A 19,729-nucleotide genomic window follows, 5' to 3' on the forward strand; every position below is an offset into this window, starting at 1 on the left:
CAGACACTTCTCCATATAAGACTTCAGTGTTTGGAGAACTCATCTAGGAGTGAGACATATGATTTCAATTATTCCTTCAAACTTACTGTTTTGAATCCTAGATTTCTGCCCACTGCCTAAAACTGCTCCTGTCCCCAGGTTCCAAGGTATAGGGTAGGAGGAAGGGAAGTACAAATGGGTTATGATGGGATGAGAAGGAGAAACTATTCCTCTTACAGAATGTGTAGTGACAGAACTTAAAGTACAAACAAGCCAGGGGGCAAATAAGCTGTTCTTGGTAGTATGGTATACCTGGATTCCAGTTGTTGCTTTAATCAAGTTTTCAAGGACAGTTTTTTTAAAATTTAAAATAATTTTATCTCTTTTTCTTAGTGAATACCTGATTCTCTTTTGCAAAATGGAGTTGCTTCAAACAAAGTAGGTAAAAGCACTGGTGCACTTGCATAACTCAAGGTCCCAGCGCATGGGGGAAGGAAAGGGCAAAGAGAAGAAAGAAGAACTTTGTTTTGCATGAGCAGCAAGGCACAGAATCCAGCCAGTCATTTCTTAAGTGCCATAACTGTCTAGACCATGTATTCCAGAGATGTTGCTCAATGGATACACTTCATCAAAGCATAATCTTTAGATCCTACTCAGCTTGAGCATGAGAGGTATGAATTGCTAGGCCTGAAGAGATCAAAGCTGTTCCATTTATTCACAAAAGCAGAACTGTAGGCAAGAGATCATCACTATTAAAACCCTGATAAGTATGGATTCAGGCACTAGGAGTAGAAGGCAGAGTTTTGAAGTTCATGGTATCAGACTTCTGCATCTAATTGCTGTCTATAAACTAAGGTGGGCCCAAAAGCTGACCTTCTGAAGCTGACCCTCCATAGTTCTTTTCATTCTATTAATATACAACAGTAATAATTTTTACATGTTCCAGGGTTTTTTATGATGGTAAAGGTACAAAAAAATGCTAAGTGGTCAGCTTGCATGGTAATGAGGGTCTATATGAATATGTAAAACATTGCATATCCAGTTGTCCTAATTTCATCTGGGACAGACTTCATATTCTTTTTAGTAGCTGGTACAATGCTGTGTTTGGGATTCAGTATGAGGATAATGTTGATAACACATTGATGTTTTGGTTGTTGCTGAGTAGTGCTGATGATAAGTCAAAGACTTTTCAATGTTCCATGTTCTGCTAGGAATTGCATAGGAAGCTGGTAGGGACCATGGCCAGGACATGGCTGATCTAGTTGAAGGGATATTCCACACCATAGAATGCCATGCCCAGTATATAAACAGGGGGTAGTAGGCCAGGAGGGGCCAGTAACTGCTGAAGGATAGGCTGGGCATTGGTCAGAGAGTGGGAAGCAGGTACATTGTTCATAACTCATGTATCAGCTCATGCCTAGAGGCATTCTCCCACACCTTATGCTATGTAAAGAGGTACAACCTTCACCCTGTGTCATGTATGTCCTCCTGAAGTTGAGTCACTTGCTGGGTCCAATACAGTGATGCAGCCTTCAATTCCTCACAGTTGGGAAAGTTGCTGTATGGAAGGGAAGAATAAGATAGGCTTCTAGGGAGGGACCAAACAATTAAAAGTGTAAAACTAAGTCAGTTTTTATTGTCTAGGTGTATCTTGTTGTGCCTGCTTTGGTTGCTAGTCTGTACTGAGAACTGCAATCACAGCTGTTGTTACCAACCCATGATACAATCACACCTTCAGTATACCATGGGAATTTATCTGGAGGGGTGTATCCACACTGCATACTGTGTATGGAGCAAAGGCGGATGAGCCAACATTACAGAAAAGGTGGGGTTAGTGATCAGATGTGGAACTCTATGCTACTGTGGCTTATTTAGAAGCAGCCCAGGTATTCACAGGTAACGCAGAATTGTGCTGAGTAGACACATGAGTAAAAGAATGGGTAGTATTTTTCAAGAAAATATACATGGCGAAAGTTGCTAACAGAAATAATTTTCTACTCAGTCAGAACTGATGTCATTGACTTCCTGTGCCTTGATGATATTTAAAATATTGCTGACTGCTGCTGTGTTGATACAAGTAATGCAAATCCATGCACTTTCTGACAGTGAAAAACACAGGAAAGCAGAGGTTTCAGGGCCAAACAGTCTATTGTAGCAGGAAAGGTTTTCAAAACAAAAAGTGACTGGGTCATACATAAGTTTGCCATAGCAGTTATTCTGGCAGCAGAGTAGTCTGTCAGGAGAAGCAGGTCAGTTCATCTCCCTTGACCTAGATTAATTCTTCCTTTTATTAATTGGCTGCTTTGGCTTCCTGGATTTTGTCCCTAGGTTTGTTTTTTTCTGTTGTTGTTGGGGTGGAGTTTTTTTGTGTGTGGGTTCTTTTTGTTGTTTGTTTGTTTTATTTGGTTTTGATTTTTTTTAAAAGAAAAGAAATATGGTTGGCAGAAAAGGCCAAAGGAGTCTGTGGACAGAAAGGCCTCTTGACTGGCAGTGTCTGAGTTTTCAGTAACCTTGGCATGCATCATATGAATGGTGCTAGGAGATAAACACCCATCCAGACACAGGTCAGTGTTATTGCAACAGTCCATCTAGCTTTACACTTACTTTCAATATATAGGAAATTTTCAAGCAAGCAAAGATCTCATGGGAGCTGAGGGTGCATCAAGGCATGGAATCCAACTTCTATATCAGTTTTAGGGACTTTCCCTTTTGAAACTTAAATTGAAGAAACCTGAGAAACATGAGAACTTTCCTGAGTTAGCAATTTGGGTTGTGTTTACCGTAGTGGTTAGGGTACTGGTTATGATAGTGGTTAGGGCAGTGGTTGGGGTAGTGGTTATGGCACTGGTTATGGTAGCAGTTATGGTAGTGGTCAGGGGTAGGAGCAGGGTAGTGGTTCGGGTAATGGTAAGTGTGGTGGTTACAGTAGTGGTTATGGGTAGTGGTTGGGGGTAATGGTTAAGGTAGTGTTTAGGATAGTGGTTAAGGATAGTGGTTACAGGAGTCATTACAGATGGTGGTTAGTATTACAGTTAGGGTTAGGCTTGTCAAGGGTTGAGACAGTCAAGAGCTTACAGCTCCAGAAACACTGGAGCTGGAAAAGGCATACCAAGGTGATCCTGGCAAGGCCCCAGCCTTGCTGCTCCTATATCTTTCTGATCTGGAAAACCCATAGTATTGGGTTAGGGTTAGGCTTAGGCTTAGGGTTTTTGCAGTGTGCCTCAGGTGCCTGGAGCATGGGGAGAGAACACTGAAGTTACTGAGAGACTGAAGTCGATTAGCCAGGTTCAGGTAAGCCCACTAGCCTGGCTTCAGTGCCTGTTCTGTGGGAAGCAGATTCAGAGTGAGCAGGAGGGAGTGGATTAATAATGGGTAAGAAGCAAGCTCTGAGCCAGGAGTGACAGCCCTGACACTGCTGGAGGAGATGCTGAGTATAGGGAGGCAGTAACAGATCTGGCTCAGATGGGGGCAAAACACCACTGATCTTTTTCCCACAACCTTCATCTAGAGGGTGGTTGATCAACTCTAGCAGACCAGATGATCAACTCCCCTAGCTCATCCAACAGGTTTCTCACAGACAAACCTAGTTTCTAGTAGGCAGTGGCCAATTGGAGGGACAGGTAAGCTAGATGCTGCAGCTTTTATGTGCAGAACTGTCCGAAGAGATGGATTTTGTCACAAGTCAGAAGGTATGTTTTGATAGGACATCCTATGACTGGCTGAAGTGAGCATGATCCTATAAGCATGATCATCAGCTCAGAAACCAGCTGTCACAGGAATTCTACCAAGAAATAACTGCTGATGAGTTCACTTTCCCAGGAGGGGTGTGAAGCTTGATTAGCACAGGCAAGGATCAAGACTTTGATTGAACTGCATCACAAATGTTTTTACATTATAATTTTCTTAATTTTTTTAAGAGCTGCATTCTGAAGTACATAAATAATTGATAACATACTGTATGAGTTCAAGCTGCTTATAAATCTTTAGACTATGTCACATGCTATTGCCTGTACATCTTGATCAAACTGTGAGAAAGGCAGAGAGTGCAAGATCAAAACAAGCAGGAAACTTCTACTGTGGCTGGACTGGTAAAAACATCTGCTTATTGCCACATTTGTATAATCACTTATGTCATGGCTGTCAGACAACAATTGATACTTGTGTCATTTTGCACACTGCAGCTCACCAGCCGTAGCTTGGGTACCATAGTTTCAAGAAAGAACGTGTACCAGGAGTAAAAGGGAGTTAATTGCAAGTGAGAGCCAAGCCTCTGGTCTTTGTACTGCTTTTGGTATGTATTTTTTAAAGTTATTCATGCCATGTCCTAGCCAAGAAAAGTTTTATTTTAAATAATGTCTTCCGCGGGTCTAATTTATTACTTTGGGCTTTTATTACCAAGAAGATGTTAAAACATACCCTTCCTTTGCATCTTTAAAAAGCACCATGATTTGTGTTTTAATGCTTCTGTAAATGTAAACTTCTGATGCACTGAGATCTGTATTGCTTTTAAAAGACAGACAAGTTATCAAAAAGTTTTCAGCTATGTTGAATTAGAGCAGTGTCTTGAAAAGAAAAAACATTGTCTCATTTGAGAGACAGTGAAGGCAAGAATAAAATAGTTAAACTTCCCACTGAGTTGTTTTCATTGCTAGAAATATGCTTGCTGTCCCTGAATAACAATTTGGGACTTCAAGCAGTGCATAAAAATTAAGCATTTAAGAGTAATCTTGCTTTTTGAAGCAGACATTCACTCAGCATGAGCAATCTGTAAAGTTTGCATGGGCAATACGAACAGTAATTCAGATATACAATAAAAGATCTCAGAAGAAAGAGAATTCCCTTGCAGCACTCACCTTGAGGCATATATACTTCAACCTGGCATGTCCTTGTGTAGCAAAAATCTATTCTGAGGCCTCACACCTTCTCAGCTGCACTGTGTCATTATTAAATTTTATCACAACTATGCTGCATCTTGGCCATGGCTTTCTGGTACAAGCATTGTGAAAAGGGTAATCAATTCCCAAGAAGGAACTCTGGAGAACAGGTGATAAACATCCATTCAGCAGCTTGTCTTGTTTGCCCTTTTTCCCTTCACTCCCCAGTAAAGACTCATCAACAGTTGTTTTAAGTCCCTATTGCTGGAGACTAATGAAAGCCTGGACATAGGATGCAGCCTGTTGCTCAGCACTGAATTGGTATCAGTGCAAGTTTGACTTTGTTTTCACTGCTGCTAGGGGTGAAAGGGACATGTAGCACATACAACAGAATCAAAAAAAGGATAAACCCTTCATTACTATGCTTTGCAGTGTTTGGCATTTGAAATCAAGAGATAATGTTAAATTCTGTCATATTGATTATGCACACAAAAATTCCTCTTACTTAAGTAATGATAATCCACTTGCCTTCAATAACATCCAAGGCCAGCGGTCAACAGCTTGTGACACAGGAGCCTATTCTGAATGGCCCCCAGGGTAGTTTGGGACAGTGCTGGGAAATTCTGCAATTTGAAAATTCCTCTGTGAAAGACAAAAGCTTGTAGTTGCTTTTGGATACAGGGAAATAATTTGAATTTAGAGAACACAGGCAGTCCCTGTCCTTCAGAGGCAAGGTACTGCCAATTGGTTGATTAGTATCAGCTTTCTGTAAGGCAGCATTGCTCTGCTCCCATTGATCTTCTACCAGAGCTACCCCTAACCTCTAAATTGAGAAAGAAAATACAGCTTGCCATATGCTCTAGAAAAAGTTGCTTCTCCAGCTTTAGAATACAGTTGTCTTTCAGGATGATCCATTTATTTGGGCTCAAACACAGTTTTTAATTGGACCTGTTAAAGCTCCAGACTGAAAGAGCTTTTACAATTTTGGTATATCTTCTATGAATCACATCATATCCTGAGATCCCTATTGTATCTAGCTGCCTTTTTACAGCTCTGGGCTAAAAACTTAAAAGCAAAACATTTTAAAAAAGCTGAATGAGAGAAAGGAAACACACATTTGTCTGGCTCACAGCCAGGCTAAGGTTGCTATCTGGAGAATATTCTGAAATATAAATCACTAAATATGGAGTCTTGCCATGTCATCAGTTATTTTTAGCAGAGTGAAGAAGAACTTACTCAGTTTTAAGAAACATGTAAGATAAAGATGCAGGCTTAAAATTAACTTTGGTTTAAGTTTCTTCCTTGAACTATTGGTATTGAACATCGTGACTTGCATTTTACATATTCCTTGTAGATGTCTGCTGTTTTGTGTACAAATTCAAAATACACCATGTTTTTCTATAATAAAAACAGAAAGCTTAAATAAACAACTATGTAGCTACAATATAATATGAAAAATAAGAGTTAGAATAATTTGGGAAAAAAGCAGTTCTACACATTTCAAAGGCTTTGCATTTCTATATCTCAAGTGTTAGCTAGCCTGATACTTTCATAACATTTTGAGGGATGATATCTAAAGACCTGCTCCTTCAACTTACACCGTGCGAGATTGTTATACCAAATGCATTTCTGGACTCTAGCCCTAATTCAGAAGATGTCTATTTTTTTCAAGTGCTGTAGTTCTTAATCTTGTACATGCTTTAAACTTTAATGGACCTCAAGTTGTGATAACATTCGTGAAGGTGCTTATATGCTTATGTGAACACTCATAAGCACATGAACTAGGGTTCTAGAAATCAGCTTTTCTGTGAGACACAGAATCAAACCTACTGATGTGGGAGGCAAATAGTGATGACAGTAGCAGCACAGAGTTATGCCAGCTCGTGGTGAGAGGGGAATGACAGTCTGTTAATGTGTTCTAGAGCTGTAGCCCACAGCTTCCTTTGCTTCATCACACTTTGGCCAATGTAATGTTGAATAGTTATTCCCAACTTCCATTAAATTTAGTGTAGTCAGCTTGCTGACTACAAAAATCCCTGCAGCTACGCAGTCCCCATCTGATTGCAAACTGATTTGTTTCTGACAAGTCATTCCACACTGTCCAGGATGTTGCCTTTCATCAAAATAGATTTTTCTCCTGTAAAAGAAAGTAAACGAAAACTGATGAAGAACCAAAATTCATCCTGGGCAAAAGAGCTATTCTGTAAAAGCGGGGAAGTACTTCTGACACAAACAAGGACTCCTGATTGCTGAATCACACACATGGCTGACTGTGGCCACCATGTTAGTGGAAGAACTGGGAAGCCACTCCGGTGCTCGTGACTGGATGCATTTGTTAATGAATACTTGGAATAGGAAAGAGGAGGGAGGGGAATAAGGATCTACAGATTTTCTTAATTATTTGGAAATCCATACTACTTACAACTCCTGTACTTAAAATATAAGTCCCAATATGCGTGCAGGTGATCTACAGGCTCTACAGGCACATTGAGGACCATATCCTCCTCTCTTTTCCTCACACAAACTGAGAATAACTCAACTGCAATTCATGTTGCTGAAGTAGGGAGAAGAGTCAGACCTGAGGTTTTGTTTTCTCTTATTTTTAATGAAGCTTTTCTAGCAAGCTATCACTTGCATGCAACACAAGGTGTCCCCTTGCAGGAACTGTAAGTGCTGTTGGCAGAAATGTTCCAGTTTAATTAAGCTGCTAAAAGAGATTTCCACTTTTAATGTAGAAGGAGGGGTACTTTCAAGGGGAGATGCAGCAGATATAGCTTCCTCCAGCAGAAATGAAATAGCTTGGGGAAAAGAAGCCAGCAGCTGTACACAGTGCAAATGATGATTAAATAGAACCACAAAGGAAGAACAAGGAGCAGATCAGTGAAGAGGGAGATGAAGACCTAGAAAACAGAGTATGAGTAACAGTGTTAAGAAAATGATGTCTTGTGCAAGAGTAATGAAAATGCTAGACTATGTCTCTGAAAATACTTTACTGTGTAAAGAAGTAGTGATCATTGTGGGAAATTATGATTTAGAAACTGGAAGATGAAAAGTGCTAACTTAAAATGCAGCCCACATTCTTGAAAGGTCTTAGAGCTCAACACGCAGCTATTTTTAAAGATTAAATTGGAGATGCATGGGATGAAGGAACTGTGTATGAAGAAAAGTTCAGGAGAAATGAAAAAAACCCCAAAAGTTAACCTCCAAAGCATATCTTTATGATTCTGGAAGCATATCTTTATGATTCTTCAGACTGAAAGCATGAGAAACTTCAGAAATGGTGAAAGACTACCAGTGCTATACATAAGATTTCTGCAATTAGCAGTGAATGACCGTGTGTGTATAATAAAAATAATCTTGAATGAGAGAAAGAATGTCAAGCTGAAGAAATAAAGAAGGAAAAAATATTAAAAAGACAAAAGGAAAAAAACATATTTTCAAATTAATGTAAGAAACGATGCATGAAAAATAAGCTTGTCCAAGGGGAAAGAGATGGAAGAGAATGATGGAAAAACCTGACACTTCAGGTATACAGCTGGTAATGAGGCAGCTCCTGGGTGTCTTTGCCCTGCTCCAGGGATGTGGAGAGGTCAACCCCCACTCAGATTAGTCAAGGATCAAAGACTTCTGAAAGCCACATAAAGCAAATTTTTCTTTCTAACATGGTTTGGGATGCCTCTGAGCTAGTTCTGTGTATGCAACTGGAGTTTAATAAAGAGAACTGGAATGAAAAGCCTGAAAAGAGGAAGAGGATTAACAGGAAAAATAGAGTTATTTTTAGCTTTTTTTCCCTTCAGTACAGTGTCAAAGTGATTAAATGTAATTAATATTGATCCTCTATAATTCAGAAACTGCCTGTAGTATCTTTGAGTCTATATGCCACTTGCACAGCTGCTGTTGGTTTTCCAGGGGCACAGAGCTGCACTAAGCACCACAAGCCATGCAGAAGAGAAAAGGTAAGACTGGGCATTACTCTGATGTGGGATCTAAGTAGAGGCAATGGTTTCAGCAAGTGCATTGAAATATACACCTATCAAAGCATTAAATGGTTAGATGTTAGGGAAGACAGTTATTAATTTAATGCAGCAGTTGCTTACACATCAAGGCATGTTTAGAGCCCTTTTGTAGATGGGATATGTCATAACTACTTCAAGTGGTAAGGGTTCATTGGAAAGTTCATCATCTGTGTCACCTGTGTGTGCCCTCATACAAAACCTCCTGAAAAACCTGTATCCTGGAAAGCTAGAGGCAAGAAAAGCAGATCCTCTGGGCTGTCAAAGTGCCATTGTTGATATATTTCTGCCAATCCACTTCCATGAGAGACTTTCCACTCTTCTTTCCTGCCACAATAAGACACTGCATGTCACTGTCTGCCAGCCCATCTGTCCTATCAAATTGTCTTTTCTCCCTCTGGCTGTTTCGCGTTTCACTTGCGTATGCAGGTTTTAATCCCTCCATCTGATTAGTTAGGAGAAAAAACAGTCTTAATCCCATAACAGGATAATGTACCACTACACGGATAGGATGATTACATTATTGAATAATTTTTATTTATTTTCTTACTTATTTAGGTGGTTTACAACAGAATGCAATGGGTTTTTTTCAGGAAAATAAGAAGTTTTCCTGATGCCATGATGATTTTTGCCTTTTTCTTTTTATTCTCTGTATTCTTAGCATACATATTTGTAATTTTTAGCCTGATATTGTAGCTGATACTGTAGACTAGTTCTGGGATTCTGCTAGGCAGGGAGATCAAACATCCTCAGATGGAGGCCAGAAGCCCTTATGCTATCTTGGTTCTCTATAGAAACCAAAGTTGCAACCTTCTCTTTGGAACATATTTTGCAAACAGGGTTCAAGCCTCATCTGAGGGGGGGATACTTTCAAATAGGGAGATGTCACACCATTTATTAAAGCTTCTTATTGGGGGATCCTTGTCAGATATGCTAATTTTCAAGGTCTGTAAAAATTGTATATGCATTTCATGGGGTGTGTATTTCAGTATTTCCCACCTTGACAAATTGTGCACCATGAGGATCCTCATTAAATACTGAGGTAAAAGCCTTTTATCCCTTTAACTGTGTCTGGCTCATAATTCTAGGACTAGAAAAGGGCATCATCATTAAAACATATTAGATTCAAGAGCACTTTATGAAATACTGATATTATCCACTAAGAAGAGATACCTCTCAATTAATTTCAGCAGCATGTTTTTATGCTGATGTTCCTAAGGGTCTTAGCATATCTTTGGATTGTCTTGTTCTTGGCTAAATTTTCCCAGCCTGGGAAATTTTGTCCATTCAGAAAAATAAGATCCAGGCAAATGTTCCCTTATTATAAGTAGTAGCTGCCCTCCAAAGAAATTTTCTTGTAATTTTTTTCACAATGACCTGGCTGAAATCACTTGTAAATTTCAAGGCTTAAATTGACAACATATCAGATATTTGTGTAAAACAATTGATTTATGCAGGCCTCACCATTTTAGCAATTTTTTCCTGTTTCAGACAGAATAGCTGGGAATTTGGAAACCCATTTCTTTAAATTGTCCATGTAAGCTTATCCAACATCTTGTAAAACACGAAAAGAGTAGCTTAAAAGAACTTCCTTTTGTACTAAGGTGTGTAACCTTACTTCTTCACATCAGCAGGCACATATCAGGTGCATTCAGGATAAGGAAAGGCACATCTGGATTACATGACAGCGAGCCTCCAGCCTGCCTCTCAAGTACAGGAAACCCCTCCAGAGGTCAGGAACTTCCCTTCTGATACCCTTCCTGGTGACTCCAGGTGACGACCCACAGATGTCTAATGACAGAGGCTCCCATAGGCAGGGAGGCTGTGGAGGACACAGGCATGCAGAAGCAGCTTGTCCAGAGAAGGGCATGCCTGAGGCTGAGCTCAAAGCACACAGTCAGCAGCTGGACTAATTCAGGCACAGATCAAGGCCACTGCCACTGACCTCAGTCAGACTAAATTTGCAGAGCTCTTTCCAGCATCTTTAGCTACTTCTGTTGGCAATATTTAGGCCTTTAAATGTAATAGATTAAATACAAAATAAATATATATTTGAACTTATTTTGCTGAGTCAAGTTGTAGGCTTATGCCAAGGAAAAGTTGAAATCACCATGAGAATCTTCAAAAAGAGGTAAAATTGTGTTGTATGTAAAGATAGAGAGACAGACACACACAGAAACAGAATTATAAAAGGACAACGTTTTCAGAAAATGTAAAAATGACCCCTCCTTGTAATAACTTGTGATATCACAGAATGAGAGAATGGTTTGGGTTGGAAGGGAGCTTTGAAGAACAGGTAGTCCAGCACCCCTGCCTTGCACAGGGGCATCTTTTCCTAGGTCAGGTTGCTCAAAGCCACACCAACCTGACCTCAACACTTCCAACTAGTTAAGCTGCGTTACCCTTGTAGGTTGACACAGACTTCTCACGGAGCCTAGGGGCTGACTTCTGGTCAAACCTGCCCATGACATCCCCTCCAGGCTTGTGCTTTCTGTGCTAAGATGTTTTGGTTTTGAGATACTGGGACCACCTAAAGATCACCCACTTTACTCTTTACTGGCTCCCATGCATCCATGCCAGGCAGTCCATTCTTACATTCTTCTTACATGGTGAGAGACTTCTTCCTAATGATTCTATGTCACTGGGTAAGCTTCACTCAGAACACTGGATATAATATATGAAAGTCTTTTTTGAAGTTGGATAAACAGATAAATTGATTGATTGATTATAGAAAAGTCCACTGCTGCCTGACATAATTTGCCATTTTTGGACATTGCTATGTGAATCGTGTGAATGCTGAAAGGGGAATTAAGCCAGCCTATTTTCTGAGAAAGAAGAGTCTCCCAATAAAAAAATTAACATAATAATTGCAATGAGAAATGAATTCAGTGTATTTTTTTCCTCAGAAAAATGAAATGGAAATATGATTCAGGTCTCCTAGTAATGGACACTTCTGGCAGTATAACATATGGAAGAACATTTTTTTTATCAGAGGCATTGGGATTTTAGCTATAGTGAAATATTATAAATATCTAAAAGAGAAGATTTTAAAAGTTGAAGTTTCAGAAATAAGTGATGGAAAAGGCTACATCTATCACAAATCAAACCTGCAGTTTAAGAGAAATGAACTGCCATTGAATTTACATAGGAGAATTGTAAATGCAGCACTCCTTTTTAGAGGCTTCTAATAATTGATTCCACTGTAATCTCTTGTTAACAAGAACTTAAGTTTCTCCCCCTCTGCAAATGAGATTATTTAATGCAGAAGATACAAACAGTACAGCCTTATATGATTCAATTAATATTCAATTAATATGGTCTCATACACTTCATCACAGCTATAGTCTTGCCAAATGTTCATTGTTTTGTTTAAATTTCTTTGTTGAATATCTCCTCTGCACTGAAATTTCAATTAGAAAATTTTATAAAACAGAAGCAACTCATATTTTACAGTCATACCTTGCTCTGCCGTGGAGCTGGGCTGGTTTCCCAGGTAGGTACTGTCCTGGGACTGTGAGTTGGTCCAGCTGAGTTTCACAGCTCTGCTGACACTATTGTCCAGCTGAGTGAATCTGTGTAATTCCAAGAATTATTCACAGCCTCACCAGAACATTTTAAGCACCCTCTAAACTTTCTGAGCTCAGGAGAAATATTTAAATAGCCTTTTATTTCCCTTATGCCTGGCACGAGGTTCCTTCAGAAGGTCTTTGGCCCTCCTGGTCTTTTCTCTCCAGGTTCTTGCCTTGCACCCTGGTGCTGATGATTCATATGATGGTCACTCATATGCAGACAGAGAGCGTTAACACATCTGTCCACTACAGCAGCCACAGATGTTTCCTATCTTGTTACAGAACTCCCAACAGCAATACCTCTCAAGCATCACACCACCACATATTCAACGGACCCCTCTTCCCCATGTCCCCTTTCCACACATTGCCTTTTTGTCCAACCAGATGTTCACAGGATGTTCTACTTATTTGAGTAACATGGAGAGGGTTTAACTTTAGGTTTACATTGAGAGGGCTGGTCAGAGGGTGACTTCTGGGCCTGGTAAGGCATGCAGGCAACTCGAGTGTGGTTCCTGAGGAAGAGTCATGCATGTGGCTGGCATCAGGGATGTGCTGGCTGGGAGGTTGAACTCCCCCTATGATGGGAAAGAGAAGGTCCAAGGGGGCTGCTGAGGCTGGCTCTTAAATTACCTGTGATCCTGCTTGGTCCTGTGGTACAGCAGTGGAACCTTTAGATCCAAGTGACACATTCTTCTTACTCCTCTCAGCTGGGTCAAGCACAGGAAGATTTGAAATAGCTTCTACACAGCCTACTGGTGTCAGCAGCAGGCAGTTTATTCGGAATCATGGGCTTTTCTTGCTGCATCTGGGTAAGCTGGCAGTTCCAATGTTTGGGCAGGCTGCAGCAATATTTTTCAGCCAGTTTCCGTATGTCTCTTTCCAAACATTATTGTGCAAAGCTCATACCTGCCCCAGATAGACTAAGAATGATGGAGAAAACACCTGCTTCCTGAGTAGATAATTCCAGGAGTTAATTACGCTCACTGTGAAAAATGTAGTCCTATTTCTGTTCTCATTTTATTTGACTTAGTTTCTAGCTAAAGAATCTTCCTTTCCTTTGATTATTAGAAATCTTCTAAACAGATACTTCAACTGAATGAACCCTGAGCTTCCTCTTCAACAAACTAAGCAGTTTGAAGTTCTGTTATTAGGTTCCCTGGGCTTTATATAATTCTTTTAAGCCCTTCTGGAAGTTCATTCACATTTTTCAGAGTTTTTCAAAGAAAATAGCAGTTAGTGCTGGGCAGTATTCCAGGTACAGCCATAGAGTCTTCATCTCAGCTGTGGTGCAGGAATGCTCTGGGATGTATCGTGCATTCTTGGTCTTCTAACCATGCATTAAATTAAAGCCATTCTGGCAATGACTTTGTCATTGTATAAACCACCAGGTAAAAGAAATTGTCTCATCACTGTTTTTTCTGACTTCAGTGCTCTGGAAGCCTATCCATGTCTCTCTGAAAAGTCACATGCATATTTTCTGTTGTAATTTAAGCTGTTAAAGGTTCAGCTCATCTCTGAAAAAAAAAAGTTATTAGAAATCTGCCTTTCATAATTTACTTCCAAGCCCAGATACCTATATGAGCTATAATGTTCTGCTTTATATTCACTAAAGCAATTTCAGCTTGTTTGTGAGCTGGTTTTGTTGGTCTCTGACTATGTTTCTGTATTTTAACACACAGTATATTCTGTAAGGCTGATGCATTAATCTGGTTAAGAAATCAAAACAGGTATTTCCAGCCTGAGAGGTTTCACTTGTTGAACCCCCATGGGAATTTAACTCTGTTACTGGGGATTTTTGACTGTTTTCATTTCAATTGAATCAGAAGTGTTATGCTGGGGATAAATTTGTACCAGCTTGTTTACTGGCTTATTTGAATGATTACACAATCGTCACACTCTAGGAAATAATTCTCCTATTCAAAGCATAGGGCTAATCAGAATTTTCTCCTTGGAAATAAAAGATTATGGGTAAAAAGCATAGAGGAGAACAAGGCTATATTATCTTATGGAAGCAATCAACAAACACTAATCCCTTTAAGCGCTCAGTTTTGAAGTAGAATAGCACTGTGCATGGTATAGTATGCAAAGGGATCAGTCTGTACTACCCACTACGTGGACAAAATAAGCAGAAAAATACTCCAGTTTGCACCTTTCTGAAAGAAATGCTCTTTCCTTCTGTTATTCACTGGATCTCTATTTGCACAACTCTTTGTCATTTTTAGTTAATACTGCAAGAGACAGAGTAATTATATTTGTTTTAGAAGTAATGTTATTGTGTCAGCACTAGTATTTCTATTACCTAATTATCCCTTTGAATCACCCTATGGGAACCTTGCTTGGTTGTTTTCCTTTTTTTTCCCACATTTTTTCTTTTTTTCCTTGGTTTTCTTTTTTTTCCTCTTTTTTGAGTTTGAACAAAAGGTTTAGCAAATTGCCATAAATATTTGCTTTGCTTAAAAAATGTCCAGAAAAGGACATCAGGCTGTACTTGACCACATTAGATTGCATTCAAGAACATGAAGGAGACCTGGCTGGGGATATTCAATACCTCATCATTCATACTAAGTTTGCTGATCTTTCTCATAGCTGCCCAGCAACAAAGCATCCAAGTCAGTGCCTTTTAATTAATGAAGGGAAGCAATGGGTTAATAATTAACACAAAGATATGGGACTTCTGAAGTAAGGTCTTGACAGCTTGTGTCTTTAACAAACACATGGAGCTTGGTTTTAACCTATGAAAATTATTTTTCTCACAATATTTAAATAAATGTCTCATAAGTCTATCGAAATTTAAACAGTGAATTAAATGTCTCTCACTTTCAGACCATAATCAACATCTGGATGATGTATATTCTGCTAAGTAAGTTGAAGAAAAATAGTTTTGCCAGGTACATTAAAAATTATATGGACAAAATACTCTTAATGCATGGGTTGCTGCATAAGCTACGATTGCCAAAGCATTAACACCATCTAATTTTGTCATGTCTTTGCCATGCTGGGCTTGTACACCCTAATTGATCCCCAGCCATATGACATCTCCGTAGAATGTTCACAAGTACTCAGGTCTGTTATTCAGAGTACAGTTCTTAATAGAATTGTAAAATAGCTTGTAGGGAAGCCTTGTCTTCCGAAAATAGGCTGTGACAAGGAGGTTGCAATTGTGTTTGAAAAAATTTGTCAGAAATGTTTATTAGTCTTGGTACTGCTCTGGGTCAGGACAGGGGGTTTTATCAGCACTTGACTCACAAAAGCCATCTCATTTAGGTGAAGGCAAAAGCGAGGACAAATATTTCACAGTGTTACCAAGAGACAAATTTCGTTGTGAAATTTATTGCCCATGAAAATAATGGATTGTAGAATTAACCTGTCACACAAAGAAACAGGTAATATGGCCTCACGCTTTCAGCTCAATAGCTGTGGCCCTACTAGGGGTTACTGGCAACACGGGTGACAGCAAGTTTCATGAGATAATTGCAGCAGCAATCTCCCAGTTAATTTTTTTTTTTTAAACGGTGCAAAGACCCCTGAGTCAATGTCTTTAAGATGTCTTTTATAACACCAGGGCTGGTGCTACTCACTGAGCGATGGTCAGGCCCTGCAGGTCACAGAGCTGTGTGGGGAGGCTGGCCAACCATTCCTAAAGAGAGGGCCCGGTGAAGTATCCCCATGTCACTGACACCAGGGACTCCTGGCATGGTGCCTGAGGGGCGTGCAGGTGTATATTTAGGTGCTCCAAATGGCCTTGGGAGGCTCTTTAGGGCTCTCAACCCTAACCCTAGCCATAACCCTAACCCTAGCCCTAGTTAATAACCCGAGCAGAGTACCTGGCTTCTGCAGCTGAGAAAGATGGAGGAGCAGCCATGTTAGGGCCTTCTCGCAATGGCCTTGGGAGGCTCTTTCCAGCGCCAGTGTGCCTGCAGCTTGAGGCTCTTTACATCTCTCAACCCTAACCCTAGCCATAACCCTAACCCTAGCCCTAGTTAATTCTGGGTATTAGATACTAGTATTTTAGTTAAACTCCTTCTGGAAGCAGTGCAGAAATGGGGAACACAAAAGGACAGCCTTCTCCAAGAGACTCTGGGTAACTAGCGGCGTTGTGGGAACTGAGGACCCTGGCCATTCAAGCGCTGTAAAAATACGTTTGATTGTTGCTGCCCAATGTCCTGACTCGGGGTCAGGCCGTGGCAGCCATGCGGCCCTGCCCAGGCCGAGCACCGGGAGCTGCTCCCACTGCCCCCTGAGGCCTCTGCCCGGAGCGGGGCAAGGGAGCGGCAGCCCCGTGCCGCCAGATGGCGCTCGCCGCCCGCCAGAGGAGCCGCCGCGCTGCTGGGGCTGGGGGAAGAGCTGGGATGGCGCGGCGCCGGGCTGGCCTTGGCCGCCCCGTTAGACTTGTCCAGAGAGCCCGTTTATTTACTTTTTACACAAATGTTTGGGATTTTGACAAATGCAGGCGAGTGCCCGAAGATTGGCGGCAGAGCTTTCCCGCTGGGCAGGGTTCCCGGCCGTCCCCCAGGGCTTGCTGCGGACCCTGCGCCCCTGGGACAAACGTAGCTGTGGTGCCCGGGAGCGGCTGGCGGGGCACGGGTAGGGAATCTCCACGGCTAAGGGAAACCCCACCGTACGACTGACTTGACGGCTGGGCCACCAAACTGTTCCTTTTTCTTTCTTTCTTTTTTTCTTTTTTCCTTTTCTTTAATACAGTTACAACACAATGGGGTATTTTGTGTTGCAGTTGCGTTACGAAAGGCAGTAAATTACAATAAAAGCATTTTTAATCTATTTTAAACAGATTTTAGTTGTGTGTGACATTATTCAGAAATTTTGAAATCACTTGGAAATTTTGTTTTTTAACTGGAAATCACTGTACTTGAGCAGTATAGTCGTAGTAAAGTCTGTTTTTTGGTTTGCCAGGAGACAGAGAAGAGTTTCCTAGGAATGCAAGAAACTGTTTAGTCTACTGTTTTATGAGAATGTCCACTGGTAATAGTTACCAACTTGCAGCATTTTTGCTGTCTCATCTGGAGGGGAATTCTAGCCAGGGAATCTGGGAAGCGTGCACAATTTATTTCAGTGTTTGTAATACTTTTGCAAGCTGTGTGCTAATCATTAAAGAAGAAGAAAGTAGAAATGAAAGTAAAATAACTGCGTAGCAATGTTCCAGAATGTAGTAGTTTTAATTTTCTTTGCATTAAACTAAGGCTTCAGGGAAATGATGCAGGCTTTTTGATAGAAGTGATTTAGTGTCAGAAATCTGAGATAAAACTGAGTTTGTGGGTGGGAAATAGATGGAGGTTTAACTGGAGAACATTTCTTATAAATTAGGACAACTGAGCAGCAGAGAAGCGAGAATCTACTTCTGGTGGTTATGGTTCTGCTGAAATACTGAGTATTTTTCTGTAAAGGCACAGGAAAAACATTCTAATTAATTAGATTTATTTACAGCAACTGGGTTTGGGATTGAAATAATTGCCCTGAGACTGAAGTACAGCTGCAACACACATTCCAGATGTGAAATGTAACACTGCTTTGGGGCCGACTTAATTTTCTTATTTTAAGCCCAGAATTGGTCAGAACTAGTAAGTGAATAAATTAATATTGTCCTCTGAATTAAGCCAGTGCAGAGGTGCTCTCACATTCCCTCAAATAAACAGATGGGTTTTGGGGACAGGCAGGGAAATAGCTTCCTTCTAGATGAAAGGTCACCCTGAGAAAGATCATTCACTTGTGTCTCTGAGGTAGGAAACTCCTTCCCCTGGGACATGCATGTTCCCTAGATCTTAATTTGCACTGCAGTTTGAAGCTCAGCTCAGCCACAAGTTACCATCACACTCCTCATGTGGACCATGGTGCAATCTTCAGGCGAGGGGGTTTGCCAGGAATGACCCCCCTGGTTCCTGGGGAAAGCAGCCAGCTGTGTGCTGCATCCTGCTGCACTTTCCCTGCAGAGAGTGTGTGCTTCCTGCTTGTCTTTTTTTCCTTCCGAAATTCAGACCATTTTTGTATTAGGCTACTGAGTGACATCAAAGTCTGTGTGAACAGCATAGTGAGAACAAAAAAATTATAAAACAAAAGAACCTGTAGAAAAACTGAGCTTTGCCACTTTCAATAGGCAGCTAATGAGATCTAGTATTTGAAAAAACATGGAACAAACTTTCCCTTTATTGTTCTGGCTTCTTTTCCAGCATACAATGATGACAAGTTTTTGTTTTCATGGTAACTTTCAAAAGGTATGCTGTTCCATGCTTAATGCTTATTTCAAAGTGAGAAAATTATTGTCTAATTAAACTGATACATATTTTTTTTTCATTCCTTTGTTACTCTTTCCTTAGTATAGCTGGGCAGGAATATAACAAACATGTAATGTACATCTGCAGTGTACTAGGATAGTTTTGGTTATCAGAAATGGCTTTCTTTTAAACTGCATCTTGCCTAATTTTTCTAAGTGTCTTTTTAAATCTCTTTTAGTTGTCTGATTGAGATATGCTGAATAGGATAGTTTTTTAGAGGCATAACTGCCTGATTCCTAGGGAAAAAGACAGGCTCCTCTGAGAAGCTTTTGTTTTGAAAGCAAAATTAAGTTTTCCATAGGAGGCAGCCTAGGCTTATGTCATCAGAACAAAAAACTTCCTACAGTTCATTAGATGAGGGAAAACTCTACAAGAAGCTCCAAAGTTAAAAAAAAAAAAAAAGTACTTTATTTCCTCTTAATTTGTCGAACTTACTTTAACAGGAAAGAATTTCTTTTGGCATAGGTCTCTGTATTGTGTCTCAATTCTGTAAAAATTTCAGTGCTGCCAGAGCATCACTGAAGGCTCGGAGGAGCAGGGGCTGCTATGTTTGGGCATGGACTTTCACTAGTGGGTTCCATGGTAGAGACCCTGAGAGGGGGTAGTGTGCATGAGAGACAAACCAGCCATCTTGAGCACTAACTAATGGTCCTTCATGAAGAAGAAAAAGAATTCTTCTAAGAACTAGTCCAAGTCCCCACATCACCTACCCCAGCTTATAATTTCTCTTAGTAGAAATCTTAGTAGAAATGTCAAACAAGTTTGAGATGTTCCCTTAGGTGGTTTTAAACATTAGTTTTCTGGCAGCAACCCAGACTAGGTTGTAAGGTATTGTACAGTGCTAGGTGATGTACCAAATTCCATCCCAAGATAGACAAGGATGTTTTGCAAAGGAATGGCAGTGTTTATCCTTGAATAAACAAGCTTCTTAATTTGCTTCTTAATGTTTCAGAAAGGACATATTGGAGGCAACATAGGAAACAGCATAGAAGCAGTGGCACACTTAC

The 19,729-nt window shown here is 40.4% G+C and overlaps 1 long non-coding RNA gene across 1 annotated transcript; it reads left to right on the plus strand.

Annotated features, from left to right (window-relative positions):
* The first annotated feature begins 4,120 nt into the window (after positions 1–4,120).
* Positions 4,121–11,733, plus strand: LOC146443273 (uncharacterized). The gene is made up of 2 exons (XR_014846678.1): positions 4,121–4,270; positions 10,498–11,733. It is a non-coding gene; the product is annotated as an uncharacterized LOC146443273 (long non-coding RNA).
* The last annotated feature ends 7,996 nt before the right edge of the window (positions 11,734–19,729 follow it).

This window comes from Lichenostomus cassidix, chromosome 1Aa, assembly GCF_008360975.1.
Source record: "Lichenostomus cassidix isolate B80296 chromosome 1Aa, HeHo_3.0, whole genome shotgun sequence".
Taxonomy (NCBI): domain Eukaryota; kingdom Metazoa; phylum Chordata; class Aves; order Passeriformes; family Meliphagidae; genus Lichenostomus; species Lichenostomus cassidix.